Consider the following 16,126-nt stretch of genomic DNA (forward strand, 5'->3'; position numbering starts at 1 on the left):
AATTGAGAGTTTTGCTGGGTAAGGTAGCTTGGGCTGGCATTTATGTTCTCTTAGGGTTTGTATGATATTTGTCCAGGATCTTCTGGCTTTTATAGTATCTGGTGAGAAGTCAGGTGTAATTCTGATAGGTTTGCCTTTATATGTTATTTGGCCTTTTTCCCTTACTGCTTTTAAAATTCTGTCTTTGTTTTGTACATTTTGAGTCTTGATTATTATGTGACGGGAGGTATTTCTTTTTTGATCTAGTCTGTTTGGCGTTCTGTAGGCTTCTTGTGTGATTATGGGCATCTCATTCCTTAGGTTAGGGAAGTTTTCCTCAATAATTTTGTTGAAGATATTTACTGGCCCTTTATGTTGGGAATCTTCACTCTCATCTATACCTATTATCCTTAGGTTTGGTCTTCTCATTGCGTCCTGGGTTTCCTGGATATTTTGAGATAGCAACTTTTTGCATTTTGCATTTTCTTTGATAGTTGTGTCAATATTTTCTAAGGTATCTTCTGCACCTGAGATTCTTTCTTCTATCTCTTGTATTCTGTTGGTGATGCTTGTGTCTATGACTCCTGATTTCTTTTTTAGGTTTTCTATCTCCAGGATAGTCTCCCTTTGTGATTTCTTTATTGTTTCCACTTCCATTTTTATGTCCTGGATGGTTTTGTTCAATTCCTTCATCTGTTTGTTTGTGTTTTCTTGTAATTCTTTAAAGGATTTTTGTGTTTCTTTAAGGACTTCATCCTGTTTTCCTGTGTTCTCCTCAAGTTTTTTTGATAGTGTTATTTACTTCCTTCTTGTAGTCCTCTAGCATCATCATTAGAAATGATTTTAGATCTGGTTCTTGTTTTCCTGGTGATATGGGGAGTTCAGGACTTTCTAATGTGGGAGAACTAGGTTCTGATAATGGCAAGTACCTTGGGTTGCTGGTGCTTGTGTTCTTGTGCTTGCCTTTCGCCATCTGGATCACCTTTGTGCTATCAGTGGTGTCTCTGACTGGGGCCTGTCTTTCCTATTATCTAGGTTGTGTCAGAACTGTTTGGGATGGGTTTTGCTGCTTGAGTTAGAGATGAGGCCCAAGATGTGCTCGGTGCTCAGGTGGAAACCAGAAGGGGCCGGGGCTCCGGGTCAGGAGCGGATTCCTGGATCCCAATGAGTCCCAGTGGGTCCCAGTGGGTCCCAGTTGCTCCCTGATTGGGGGCGAGCACTGCCACCTCCTAGCCTAAGAAACTCCTTGAGCTAGCTTGAGCCACGGAGAGCCCTGCTCCCTCTAGGTTCTGTGAGATTGGGTGCAGAGCTGACTCCCGGGATCTGCTCTGGCACAGACCAGAAGGAACCCACGCTCCGGGCCCTGGAGTGAACTCCTGGGTCCCAGTGGGTCCTAGCCACTCCCTGTTCGGGGGCAAGCACTGCCACCTCCTAGCCCAAGACCCTGCTTGGCACAGAGGTCCTGCGAGCCCCGCTTCCTCTGGAGTCTGCGAGATTGGGTGCAGAGCTGCCTCCTGGGATCTGTGAGTGCTCGGGCCCAGACCGGATGGAGCCCGCTCCAGGCCAGGAGCGAATTCCTGGGTCCCAGTGGGTCCCTGTTGCTCCCTGTTTGGGGTGAGTGCTGCTTTTTCCTTACCTGGGATGCTGCGTGAGTTCAAGCTCCTGGGAGTCCCTGTTTTTCTTGGTTTTCTGAGGTTGGGTATGGAGCTGCTGCCTGCGACCTGCTCTAGGCTCGGTCCCAAACCGGAAGTCTCTTCAGACTTCTTTTGATGTAAATCATGTCACACTCAGGGAACAACTCATGCCAAGGGGCACATAGTAGATATTTATAGTTTTCTAATATAATTTCTGAAATACTTACTAAGTGGATTGTTTTCTATTGTTTTCCAGTGAACCATATGCATATGTTTACATTTATATTGACAACCTTCCCATTCTATCTCTTCAATCCACAGAATGGAATGTATTGTTATTGTTACCCACCCAACTTCATGTTCTTTGCTTTAGAACCCATCCAGTTGTACTTGTTTTTCAGCTATTTCAGGTGGTTTGTCCTTTTCTGAAGTATTAAAGGAACCTGATCATCTCTTGGCCAGGAGCTATAAAATGGCAATTGCATCTTGACTATGGATAGAATTTCTCCCATACTTGCCCCATTCCATACTGTGATTTTGTATGGCTTGATGCCATCTTGTGCATATTGCTGTGATCATTGTTATTTCATATGTAAAGCTGCTTCACCGTGTCTGAAAAATTCATTTCCTTGGAATCATCAACAACCTCTATCACTTACAATCTTTCCACCACCTCTTCCACAGTTATCCCTGAACCTTGGAAGGATAAGGAGTGACACAGATATACCAGTTTGAAATGTATACTCTGACCTCTATCATTTTCTACAGAATGACTAGATGTGAGTATCTGTGTTAATTATTTTCTACCTCAAGAAATGACTTCTCAGATAAGAGTTGAAAAATGAAATGATCTGTGGGTATAACAGTAAGTCATTAGGAGTCATTTAAATCCTATATTCTATCAGCCAAATTAAAGTAATAAATTCTTCTGTATGGCCTATTACCTAGCTAGTCATAGTTTTTTCTCCATATAATAAATTCTGTATCATAGAGTGGACTTTATATTCAACCAGAAGGTGGTTAGTTGTTCTTACAACATTCATGTCACTATTGTTCCAATGGGCATATCCTGCTGGTTCAGTTGTTTTTATAGCTCTCAGAATTCACAGATGGATATGGTTGATGATTGTTTCTTATTTTCATCACTTATTTCAATATCCAGAAATTTATCTCTTCTTGGATGATGTGGATTGATAGAAAAATGTATATGGAATGAAAAGGACAATAGAAAAGTCAAAATATTTTTAATGAATAACACAAATGAGCTTGGCATAGTAAACTGTCAAAAACTGCTGTTATAAGAATGAAAAGACAAGTTACAGAAAATATGTCATATATTGTACAATAGATTTGCTTCCAGAATTTATAAGAATATCAATCAACTAAATAGCAACAGTAGCAAATGGCAAATAGTTTGAAAGGACAATAGCCAAAGAGTAAATACAGATATTCTATAGGCACATGGAAATATGTTTATTATCAGCAGTTATTAGGAACATCAATAGTGTTTCTGTACATACAGTTTTATATACATATAGGAAACTTGCTGTGTCTGGCTTGGCCATGAAAGGGACAGTATGACATTGTTGCCTGCCCCTAGAACAGAACCAGCATAGTGTGGTCCTCTACAAATGTTGATGGTTGCTATGGGTAAAAGGCTTATTTGTACAATAGCATATATATTTTCACATTCATCCTTCAGGTACTATCCTTTCTGCCAACGTTAATGACTCTATGATAATCAGAGACAGCAGGAGTACTGGAGGCATGGCCATGTCTGTCTGAGCAAAATGGTAGAAAGCTGTGTCTTTCAGGATAGTCCTTAATGCTGTGGGAAAGAATGCTGAAGACATGAGTCCAAAAGTATATGATTTCTCAACTATGCAAAATATAAGAATCCAATATGAATTATATAAGGAGTTTCACTGATGAAGGAGAACAGAATCATTTGTAATATGAGCCACCTTGTCAGAAAGTTGCTAAGGAAGGACATAGATTTAGGGAGTGGTGATTGCAGGGCAAAATCACACCCAGCTGAGTTTTTTATTTATGCTTAGAAAGGCAGGTAAATTCTTGAATTCAAGTCTGAATGGGACAAAGCTAATTCAGGTCCAGGTATAGTAGGAATGGAAATGTCAGGGTGGGGTCCTACGCAACTATTTTACTGTCTGTTCATGTGCTTGGTGTCCCTTTCTAAGAATCAAGGGACTGGAGTCATGGGATGCTGATTCATGAGATAATAAAAAGGAAAACTTGGACAAAGACTTAGTTGATATATCAATAAAAGACTCGCGTTTGATCTGCAAGAGATGAGCTATGCAGAGAGTTTCTAGAATAGCAAAAGAAAGCTGTCTGGAGCAGAACACGGAGAGAAAGCAATCTGGAAAGCCATCTCAATCAGAAGATAGGCTGTTAGTTTGTACCCACAATTTGATTTCGAGTTATTTTGTCATTCCCAGACATCCCTATTCTCAGAACACTAATCCAAGCCGAAGATGGTGCTTAGCAGAAAGTGTAATTTAGTTCATTGCTAATAAAAATATAAACTGATAATATTCAGAAATATGCTCTGATACCCTACACAAAGATGAACCTGAGTTTATCATATAAGCTGGGAATTTTACTGTATAATAGCTTCCCACAGTAAATCATGATTTGTGTTATCACAACTTACATGGAATAAGTATAAATATAAGTGTGGTTTATCATCTCCTTAAACTAGAAATAACCATTAAATTATACATATACATACATATACATATACATATACATATACATATACATATACATATACACATATACATATACATATGTATATATATATATATATGGAGAGAGAGAGAGAGAGAGAGAGAGAGAGAGAGAGAGAGAGAGATACTGAATAAAAAGAAATCCGAAGTGAAAAGTTAAGGATTCTTTGGAAAGTCAGTTGTGTTGGATGGTATTTTGATGAGCAAACACTTGAAGGCATATTTTTCTGAAGTGGAAACAGGTGAAAGGCAAAGGCACACTTATAAAAGAACATTTCCTGAAGCAGTCATAAAGTTAAAGGATGTTTTTCTAAAGAAGTCATGAGAAAGGACACATGATGAAGAATGTTTTTGCTGTTGGGCCACTTTGCATTGCTTATCTGATCTTCCTTTGTCAGACTTCATAGAGAGAAAAACTTCTGATAGTGTGTACTCTCAGGCTGCTTGGGAGCATGATGTCAGCTGTGACAGACCTAAATGCTGATGTAAGCCCCAAGGAGGATACATGATATTTAGAGGGAGTATAAAAAGGACTTGGCAGACAGTGACAGAGGAGGAGCTTGTCTTGAGGCACAGCCAAGAACTTTTCCTGGCATTGCTGCTGGTCCCTCCTGCTGACTCCTACTGAGGCTGAGGCCCAGATGTCTTTGCTATGTAGTGCCACCACTGCTGATTCACGTTTGCTATCTCAACTCTATCAAACTGGACTTCTTATATATTCTTGAAGTGTTTGTGAGTGGATCAAGCTGATAACCTGTGAACTGAACTGCAAATTCCCAGACAACACAGATGGGAGTTGCTCCAAAGAACCTTTCTAAATAGATCTACTTCCTCCACATACTTTCTTTTCTAAGTGGTGGGCTACAAAGGAAGTTAAAGCATTTAAGTACCATCATTCTCAGAACTGTTAGGCCTTATTGTAGAAGATAACAGAAACCTGTATTATAGAACATGGAGAATTCAATTTGGAACTCATCTAGAAATGTCAGGAGCCATCATAGGAGAACCTAATAACTAGAAGATGATCTTCCTTAGATGAGTTTGTCTTTGATTAAAATCTAAGATGGACCTCTGGCCGGCAAGGCCCAAGAGAAATTCATTTTAGGGAAGATTCTACTATTAATATGCTTTTCCTCATATTATTACATATATACATATCTCACTAGGTATTAGCATACCACTTTGAGAAGATCTCTGCAGAACAATGAAGATGTCCTGTTTTGTGGTGATGTTATATAGACAAATAATGATGAGCCTAAAGAATTCCTAAAATTATAGTGATTATTAAGCTCTTTTAATATCACTGCTATTAAATCCTTTCTGATAGTTAAAGCTGCAATGAGAACTCTGCAAGTCTTTAGTGTCGTGAGTTAATTGCTTCTGAGATAGTAAGTAGGCATCTACTATTCAGAGTACATTCCAAGAAGTTGTAGAACCATTAACCAAAAGTTATAAAATGTTGACTAAAAATTGATTATAGGTGCAAGGACAGAAGATAAAATATTGACTGTGTTTATCTATACAAACCTTCACTAATAACTTAGTTATGGTTTTTAGCTCTCCCTGAACCTGTAGAGCTGTGAGCCTGTAGAGCTGTGACAGATGATGTATGTCTATCCAGATAATTACTCCTTTATTTCATTATTTTATTCGTACATTCTCATTATTTGAAGTCCACAGTGATGCATGACAATATAAAAACAAACAAATAAACATTATTGTTTTGGGGAAGGCAACAATTTATTTATTTATTTATTTTTATTGGATATTTTATTTATTTACATTTCAGATGCCTTCCCATTTCCCCATTTCCCCTCCCTAAAACACCCCTATCTCTTTCTCCCTGCTCTTTTTTTATACCATTTTAATTGCATGTGAGTATTAAGGCCATTTCTAGGTTAAGGAACTAGCAATACAATAGATGCAAATGGTCAAGGAACAAGCAAGACAATAAACACAAACACTCAAAACGCAAGCAAAGCAATAAACAAAAATCTGTAAACACTCCCGTGATCACTGGTTCTAAGGGCTTATCAGGATGATCAAAATATCTGAGCCAACTTCCCTTTCCTAGCCTTACCAACCTAAGACATAAGTGCTTTACTTTGGATAATGCATAATCCACAATGGGTAAGGAAGGCATTCTTGGCATAATGACCTAAACAGGCTCAGTCTTGTTTATGAAATAAAAAAGGGGGAGAGGTGGGGAGCTTTTGGAGCTGCTTGGCAGGAATCTGACATTGGCCAAGGACAAAGAAGTAAGCTGCAGGCAGGAAGCTAACTTTAGGCTAGAACAAAGAAGTAATTTTAGGCAGGAATCTAAATTTTAGACCAGAAAAAGGAAGTAGGCTTCAGGCATGAAAATGACTTTGGGCTAGGACAGATAATTACTTCTCATGGATATGTAAGTAAACATTTTCTGTTGTAAACATCTTATTCAATTTAGGATTTGAATTCATGTGTAAACTAGGGATGAACATTTTACCATTTGATCATGTAGTCTGAAAGATATATAAGTGCTGAGCACAAAAAGAAAAGGATACATTTTTGTTAATTGGTTATTTTATTTAGCTACATTTCAAATGTTATTCCCCTTCCTGGTTCTCCCTCCAGAAACACTCTATCCCATTCCCCTTCCCCCTACTTCTATGAAGGAACTCAGCCACCCACTTACCCATTCCCACCTTACTACATAGCATTCCCCTACATTGGGGCATCAGGTCTCCATAAGACCAAGGGCCTCCCCTACCATTGATGCTGGAAAAGGTAATCCTCTGCTACATATGCAGCTGGAGACATATGTCCCCCTGTGTGTACTCTTTGGTTGGTGCTTTCATACCTAGGAGCTCTGGGGGTCTGGTTTGTTGATAATACAGTTCTTCCTATGGGTTTGCAAACCCCTTCAACTCCTTCAGTAGTTCCCCTAACTGCTCCATTGGGGTCCCCATGCTCAGTCCAATGGTTGGCTGTGAGCATCCACATCTATATTGGTCAGGCTTTGGCAGAGACTCTCAGGGGAAAGCTATATCAGGCTCTTATCAGCAAGCACTTCTCGGCATCAACAATCATGTCTGGGTTTGTTGTCTGGAGATGGGATGGATCCCTAGGTGGGGCAGTCTCTGGATATCCTTTCCTTCAGTCTCTGTTCCACTCTGTCCCTGCATTTCCTTTAGACAGGAACAATTCTGTGTTAATATTTTTGTGATGGGTGGGTGGTCCCATCCTCCACCAGGGGCTGTGCCTAACCTCTGGATATAGTCTCTACAGGTTTGTCTCCCCTTTGTTGGATATGCCATTCCAGTTGAATCCTGGGAGCCTCTTACTTTCCTGGCATCTAGGACTTGCTAGTGGCCCAACTTCTACTGCTACACACCTCCATCCAGTTTCCTGACCCTCTGTAAGTCTCCCCTGTCTCCTCCCACACCTAATCCTGCCCCCTCTTTTGCTCTCCCTTCCTCTACCTCCCAGGTCCCTCCTTCCCTCCATCTTCCATGACCACAGATGCTGGTAAGGATGTGGAGAAAGAGAACTCTCCTCCATTGCTGGTGGAATTGCAAACTGGTATAACCACTTTGGAAATCAGTCTGCTGGTTCCTCAGAAAATTGGACATAGTACTACCTAAGGAGATTCTCCAACATATAACAAGGACACATCATCCACTATGTTCATATCAGCCTTATTTATAATAGCCAGAAGCTGGAAAGTATCCAGATGTCCCTCAGCAGAGGAATAGATACAGTAAATGAGGTACATTTACACAATGGAATACTACTCAACTATTTAAAACAACAACTTCATGAAATTCACAGGCAAATGGTCAGAACTAGAAAATATCATCCTGAGTGAAGTAACCTAGTCACAGAAGACAACACACAACATGTACTTACTGATAAGTGTATATTAGGTAAAAACTCAGAACACCCACAATACAACTCACAAATCACATGAAGCTCAAGTAGAAAGATCAAAATGTGGATGCTTCAGTCCTACTTAGAAGGGGGAGCAAATAATCAGGGAAGGATTTTTTTAGACAGAAAGTTTTAGACAGAACAGAAGAACTTTTATTGTTGTTGTTGTTGTTGTTATTTTTAAATCATTTTTACAGTCCATTCTATCCAGCTCCTGCTTCACTCTCTGACTGTTCCCCATCCCATTCCTCTTTTCAAGTCTCCAAGAGGATTTCCCTACCTCCCATCCCTACTCCACCCATTCTCCCCACTCCCTAGTGCCTCAAGTCTCTAGAGGGTTGTGGGACTCTTCTCTCACTGAGGCCAGACCAGGCAGTCCTCTACTGTATGTTTGTCAGGGTCCTCTGACCAGCTCAGGTATGCTGCCTGGTTGGTGACTCAGTGTCTGAGAGATCAAAGCATCCAGGTGAATTGAGACTGCTGGTCTTCCTTTGGAGGGCTCCCTTCCTCAACTTCTTCCAGGTTTTCCTTATTTTGACTCCAGGGGTCCTGGCTTCTGTCCATTGGTTGAGTGTAAGTATCTGTATCTGACTCTTTCAGCTGCTTGTTGGGCCTCTTGGAGGGCAGCCATGCTAGGCTCCTGTTGAGAGCAGTAGTGTTCACAACTTATTGATCACAACCAGTTACAGATTTCTTTGTTCCTTCTCCACTCCCACTGTTTCATTTAAGAACTTTTTAGACAAAACACTTTTTAGACAGAACTGAACTGAAGAACTTAGAAGTATAGCGATAACATTAGGAGCAATGTTGTTGACAGGTAAGGACATTATTGTGACCTCAGAGCAGGAGGAGAGGGCAAGGTTAGAAGGAGAATGCAGAGTGGAATAACTTAGAAGTTATAAGGCAACTTTAAAAACTAAGAGAGCAATATGCAGAATGCATTGGGAAAGAGGACAAAAGAAGCTGCAGAGAGAGCATAAGGAACAGGCATGGTTCTTCTTACTATGGGACAGATAAGATCTTAATAGCAAGGCAGGCTTAGTATTATTTTTAAAAAATGCCTTTTTACAGTTTTAATTCATTTAACAATAAAATATTAGAAGCTTTTTCATTCTCTTTGCAATAAAGATTGGAGCTCATTTTTTATCCAGAATGAATGAGTTCTTTCTATACTGGCACTAGGTCTTTTGCTCCATATGCATATGTAAGTATCAATGTGTGTGTAAGTATGTGATTATGAGAATGTATTCTGTAAACTCAGACCAACTGGTTTGAATGGAAATGTATAAATATGCATGTGTGAATCATTATATCAATTTATGTGAGTTTATTCTTATTTGCTTATGTAAAAGTTTTTTTTTTTCTGAGCATGATTCTCTTCTCCTGGTTCAATAGAAGTTTGTTGCTTCAAACTTGCCTGACAAGTGAGAGGCATCAGGAGAAAGCAGAAGAGGCTCTAGCAATTAATCCTTCACTTAATCCCCTACACCTGCCCCTAGGCTACAGGTATTATTTGCCTAAGCCAGCAGCTTTTTCTTTTTCTGTATGGTTTTTAGTTTTTTTAATTTTGTAATTATATTTATGTACAGAAAATTTAGTGTACATTTAACCACGGGTTAGTGGTGAGTTCTTTAGCCTTTGCCTTTTCCAGCATGGTAATGCAAGCCATAGATTTAGGAGCCAGAACGTTGCCTCCCCTGTGGCGGCATATCTTGTCATATCTGTCATTGTAATTGGTCTTAATAGCTTCCACCAACTTAGCCAGAGCACCCTTGTCTTCCGAGTTAACCTGTGTGAAGGCAACAGTGGTGCATATCTTCCTGTGGACCAGGTGCCCCAGCCTGGCCTTTCCCTTGATGATGCAGTAGGGTAGCCCCATCTTTCGACACAGGGCAGGTAGGAAAACCACCAGCTCAGTGAGGTCTACATGATGGGCAATCACCACCAGCTGAGTCTTCTTGTTCTCTACAAAGGAGGTGACTCTATTGACTTCTGCTTGGAGGACAAGTGATCTCTTAGTTGGGACATCCCCTTTGCCAGCAGCTTTCTTCTCAGCATGGGCCAGTAGCCTTTGCTTCTTCTCTTGCTTTGTCTCTGGCCTGTACTTATGGGCAAGCTTAAGCAGCTGAGTAGCTGTTTGCCTATCCAGGGCCTGGGTGAACTGGGTAATGAGCTGCTCTTTGCTGCTGCAGCCTGATGTAGTGGAGCCATTTGATGAAGTATGTTATATCTCTTTTGGGATGAATGTCCTACCCAATGCCAAAATTCTTGAGCCGTTTTCTTTTTCTTTTTTTAAATCAAATCATATTTTTAACTTATACACACAGGGGTTATAAACACAAAAAGGCAGGACATGGGGAAGGGGATGACACCAGAGCATGGGTGTTCAGGAGGTATACAAATATCTTTCAGAACAGGGTATCAGCTGGGTGAAGATTCAGGGCACAGGTCACTATGACTCTGGTTATGATTCAGGTGTTCTTAACTAAGTTGGTATTATCTGGAAGGCTACCTATTTACAAGGTCTATGACTACTCAGGCTGTAAATTTCCACAAAAGCTGCCTGTTTACAATAGCTTATAGCCATCTGTTTCAATGTTTTCCCACAGAGACACAAGACTTGGTGTAAATATGCATGTATAACAGGCCTATTGTTGATTTTAGGTCTATGGCTGATTTTAGGCCTTCAGTATATAAACAGGGCTGCCCCTGACATCTCCTCCCTTCTCTAAGTATAGAAGGGCTGTAGAAATTCTAATCTTTCAAAGGCTGATATAGAGGCCTGACCTCCAGTAATTGAAGGGGACTTTGTAATGTTTCCCGTCCCCCTGTTGTTGTCCAGTGAGGCATGAGGGTCATACCCATCCCGATGTCTTTTTCCTGGAGAGGGGATACTTTTGACATCAACCCCTATGCAGGCAGGCTTGTTCTTCAGGGAACCCAGAGAGATATTTTTATTTATATTCCCTTGGAATGCTCGCAGACTAAGCAAGAATTCAGACCGCCAGTCAGAGGGGGTTCTGGGTGGCCCCTCTCTTCTTGGTCTAGGGGCAGAAGTCCTCTCTTTTAGGTTAGGTGTAGATGGGTTTTGGGAATACCCTGGGTAGAGTAAAAACTTCATCTTGAGGATCACAGTCCTCCATAGCTAACTTATGATAATATATCTGAACAGGTTTACTACCAAATTATTTATCTGTTGTTTCACAAATTAGTCAGCCTATTTAAGGCCCAGGGACCAAAAGAAATAAGCAAAAATAACCCAATTAATGGTCCCAAGATGAGAAGAAGTAGGGTTGACAACCATGGAGAGGCTGAAAACCAATTCTTGTACCAGCATTCATCTTTCTCTCTCTGTCTTTTCTCAGGGCCTTCTCTGACCTTTTTCATGATCTCTTTAACCATCACTGTCTTGTCTATCTAAAAGCAACATTCTTCTTTAAGGGCTGTACACAGTCGTGAGCTGTACACAACCTTTTCTATTGTAAAAGTGTAAATCAAGTCCAATAAAGTCCTTTGCAATTTTTAGAGGTCTCTTCAGACAGCAAAACGAGGGATTTCTTCAGATTAGTGATGTCAATCTCTAGCTGTTTGTTGTTCCTGTCAATGGCCCTTCAAAGGTCTGAGTAGTATAAATTTGGAGGCCAACATCTGGATTAGAACTTCTAACAGCAGACATCATGGGTGATTCATTTTTACCTGGAAAGGAAAAAGAAGGGAATTCTCAGGGAGATTTCTCTTCCCTGGATGTCAATTGTTATTCATCTTATTTATGGTTGGGTCTGGCTTTGTGGCAGTATCTATTTACTTCATTAATCTTTTTGGTAGCCATTTAGCTGTGCCTTCTCTGGTATCAAACAGGCATATCAATCCTCAGCCCCATAACAGAACGGAGTCTGGGCCATTTCCTTTAAGGGTAAGAGGGTCCTTCCACATAGCTGTGGCATAGTTTGTATTGGTCTCGGTGATGCCAGAGGCAGTCAGCAGCAGATTTGCCATGAGCTTTCAGTTTTAGAGAGATAAAAGTAAATAAGGCATGATGGAGAGTATTTCGGGGTACTCCTTCTGGGGGGGGTACTGTTCCTCCTCTTTTGTTTTTAAAGCCAGTTTTTCCGAGTTCTTGTAAAATCAGGGCAGAAGTGCCAGCAGCTGCTCCTTCCACACTCAGAGAGTATGAAGGCACTATTTAAAGAAATATAAATCTATATTAATAATCTCTTTTATCAAAGGGCTGTTATAGAACAGCCAACAACTAATCAGACTATATAATATATCGATTAATAATAGCTTCTTCTACTTTTTGTGAGATTATTCCTCTTTTGTCAATTAATTGTTGAGGGAAATTAGGATTTACATCTCTCTTGAGAATGTTAAACAGAGACTTAAATTCTTTTGTAGAGAGCTTAAAATAAGATCTTAGCCAATTAGCATCTCCTAGAAACTTTTGAAAATAATTTGAAATAAGTACATTCTCCCTTTTTTTTCCAGACCCCTTTTCTGATTTTTTTTTAAATTGGATATTTTATGTATTTACCTTTCAATGGTATTTCCTCTCCTATTCCCCCCAAAACCCCTTCCCCCATACCCTTTCCTCCTATTTTTATGAAGGTGTGCTCCAAACATCCTCCTAGTCCCATCTCCCTGCTCTTGAATTCCCAAACACTAGGGAATCCAAACTTTCGGGGACCATGGCCCTCCACTTCCACTGATGTCTGACAAGGCTACCCTCAATTACCTATACAGGTGGAGACATGAGTCCCTCCCTTTGTGCTCTCAGGCTGGAGGTTGAGACTTTGGGGGCCCTGGTTGAATCTTTTGATACTCCTTCTAAAAAGGACCAAAGCACCCACACTTTGGTCTTCCTTCTTCTTGAGTTTCATGTGTTCTATGCATTGTGTCTTAAGTATTGTGAGCTTTTGGGATAATATCCACTTACCAGTGAGTGCATACCATGTATGTTCTTTTGAGATTGTGTCACCTCACTCAGGATGATATTTTCCAGCTCCATCCATTTGCCTAAGAATTTCATGAACTCATTGTTTTTAATAGCTGAGTAGTACTCCATTGTGTAAATGTACCACATTTTCTGCATCCATCTTCTGTTGAAGGACATCTGGGTTCTTTCCAACTTCTGGCTATTATAAATAAGGCTGCTATGAACATAGTGGGGGCATGTGTCCCTGTTGTATGTTGAAACATCTTTTGGGTATAATCCCAGGAGTGGTATAGCTGGTTCTTCAGGTATCACTATGTTCAATTTTCTGAGGTACTGCCAAAATGCTTTCCATAGTGGTTATACTAGCGTACAATCCCACCAACAATGGAGGAATGTTTCTCTTTCTCCATATCCTCACCAACATCTGCTGTCACCTGTGTTTTTGATCTTAGCCATTCTGACTGGTGTGAGGTGGAATCTCAGTGTTGTTTTCATTTGCATTTCCCTGATGACTAGGTATGCTAAACACTTCTTTAGGTGCTTCTCAACCATTCGAGTTTTCTCAGTTGAGAATTCTTTGTTCAGCTCTGTGCTCCATTTTTTAATAGGGTTTTTTGATTGTTTAGAGTCTAATTTGTTTAGTTCTTTGTATACCTTGGATATTAGCCATTTATCAGATGTAGGGTTGGTGAAGATCTTTTCCCAATCTGTTGGTTGCCGCTTTGTCCTATTGACTGTGTTCTTTGCTTTACAGAAGCTTTGCAGTTTTATCAGGTCCCATTTGTCAATTAGTGATATTAGAGCATACACCATTGGCATTCTGTTCAGGAACTTTTCTCCTGTGCCCATGTGTTTGAGGCTTTTCCCCAATTTCTCTTCTATTAGTTTCAGTGTGGCTGGTTTTATATGGAGGTCCTTTATCCACTTGGAATTGAGCTTTGTACAAGGAGATAAGTATGGATCCATTTGCATTTTTCTACATACTGACCTCCTGTTGGACCAGCACCATTTGTTGAAAATGCTGTCTTTTTTCCACTCGATGGTTTTAGCTCCTTTGTCAAAGATCAAGTGACCATAGGTGTGGGGGTTCATTTCTGGGCCTTATATTCTATTCCATTGATCCTCCTGCCTGTCTCTGTTCCAATACTATTCAGTTTCTATCACTGTTGCTTTATACTACAGCTTGAAATCAGGGATGTTGATTCCCCAAGAAGTTCTTATATTGCTGAGTGTAGTTTTCGCTATCCTGGTTTATTTGTTATTCCAAATGAAGTTTAAGATTGCTCTTTCTATCTCTGTGAAGAATTGAGTGGGAATTTCGGTGGGAATTGCATTGAATCTGTAGATTGCTTTCAGGAATACAGCCATTTTTACTATATTAATCCTGCCAATCCATGAGCATGGGAGATCTTTCCATCTTCTGAGATCTTTGATTTCTTTCTTCAGGGGCATGAAATTCTTGTCATACAGGTCTTTTACTTGCTTGGTTAGATTCACAAACTTGCTTGGTTATATTATCTGTGACTATTGTGAAGGGTGTCATTTCCATAATTTCTTTCTCAGCCAGTTTGTCTTTTGAGTAGAGGAAGACTACTGATTTATTTCAGTTAATTTTATATCCAGCCACTTTGCTAAAGTTATCAGGTTAAGAGTTCTCTAGTGGAAATTCTGGGGTCACTTAAGTATATTATCATATCATCTGCAAATATTGAAATTTTGACTTCTTCCTTTCCAATTTGCATCCCTTTGACCTCCTTGTGTTGCCTAATTGCCCTGGCTGGGACTTCCAGTACTATATTGAATAGGTAGGGGGAGAGTGGGCAGCCTTATCTAGTCCCTGATTTTAATGGGATTGCTTCACGTTTCTCTCCATTTAGTTTGATGTTGGCTACTGGTTTGCTATATATTGCTTTTTACTATTTTTCGGTATGGACCTTGAATTCCTGATCTTTCCAAGACTTTTATCATTGAAGGGATGTTGAATTTTGTCAAATGCTTTCTCAGCATCTAGTGAGATGATCATGTTGTTTTTATCTTTGAGTTTGTTTATATGGTGGATTACATTGATGGATTTCCATATGTTGAACCAAACCTGCATTCCTGGGATAAAGCCTACTTGATCATGATGGATAATTGTTTTGATTTTTTCTTCGATTCGGTTAGCAAGAATTTTATTGAATATTTTTTCATCGATGTTCATAAGGGAGATTCATCTGAATTTCTCTTTCTTTGTTGGGTCTTTGTGTGATTTAGGTATGAGAGTAATTGTGGCTTCATAGAATGAATTGGGTAGTGTCCCTTCTGTTTCAATTTTGTGGAGTAGTTTGAAGAGAATTGGTATTAGGTCTTCCTTGAAGGTCTGATAGAATTCTGCACTAAAACCGGCTGGTCCCAGACATTTTTTGGTGGGGAGACTTTTAATGACTGCTTCTATTTCTTCTGAGGTTATGGGACTGTTTGGATGGTTTATCTGCTCCTGATTTAACGCTGGTAACTGGTATTTATCTAGAAAATTGTCCATTTCATCCAGATTTTCCAATTTTGTTGAGTATTGGCTTTTGTAGTAGGATCTGATGGTTTTTTGAATTTCCTCATTTTCTGTTGTTATGTCACTCTTTTCAGTTCTGATTTTATTAATTTGGATACTGTCTCTCTGCCCTCTGATTAGTCTAGTTAAGTGTTTATCTATCTCGTTGATTTTCTCAAAGAACCAGCTCCTGGTTTTATTGATTCTTTATATAGTTCTTTTTGTTTCTGTTTGGTTGATTTCAGCCCTGAGTTTGATTATTTCATGACATCTACTCCTCTTGGGTGTATTAGCTTCTTTTTGTTCTAGGGCTTTCAGATGAGTTGTCAAGCTGCTAGTGTATGCTGTCTCCAGTTTCTTTTTGTATGCACTTACTGCTATGAGTTTTCCTCTT

Source organism: Grammomys surdaster, unplaced genomic scaffold (genome assembly GCF_004785775.1).
Source record: "Grammomys surdaster isolate TR1022 unplaced genomic scaffold, NIH_TR_1.0 125982, whole genome shotgun sequence".
In the NCBI taxonomy this organism is placed as follows: domain Eukaryota; kingdom Metazoa; phylum Chordata; class Mammalia; order Rodentia; family Muridae; genus Grammomys; species Grammomys surdaster.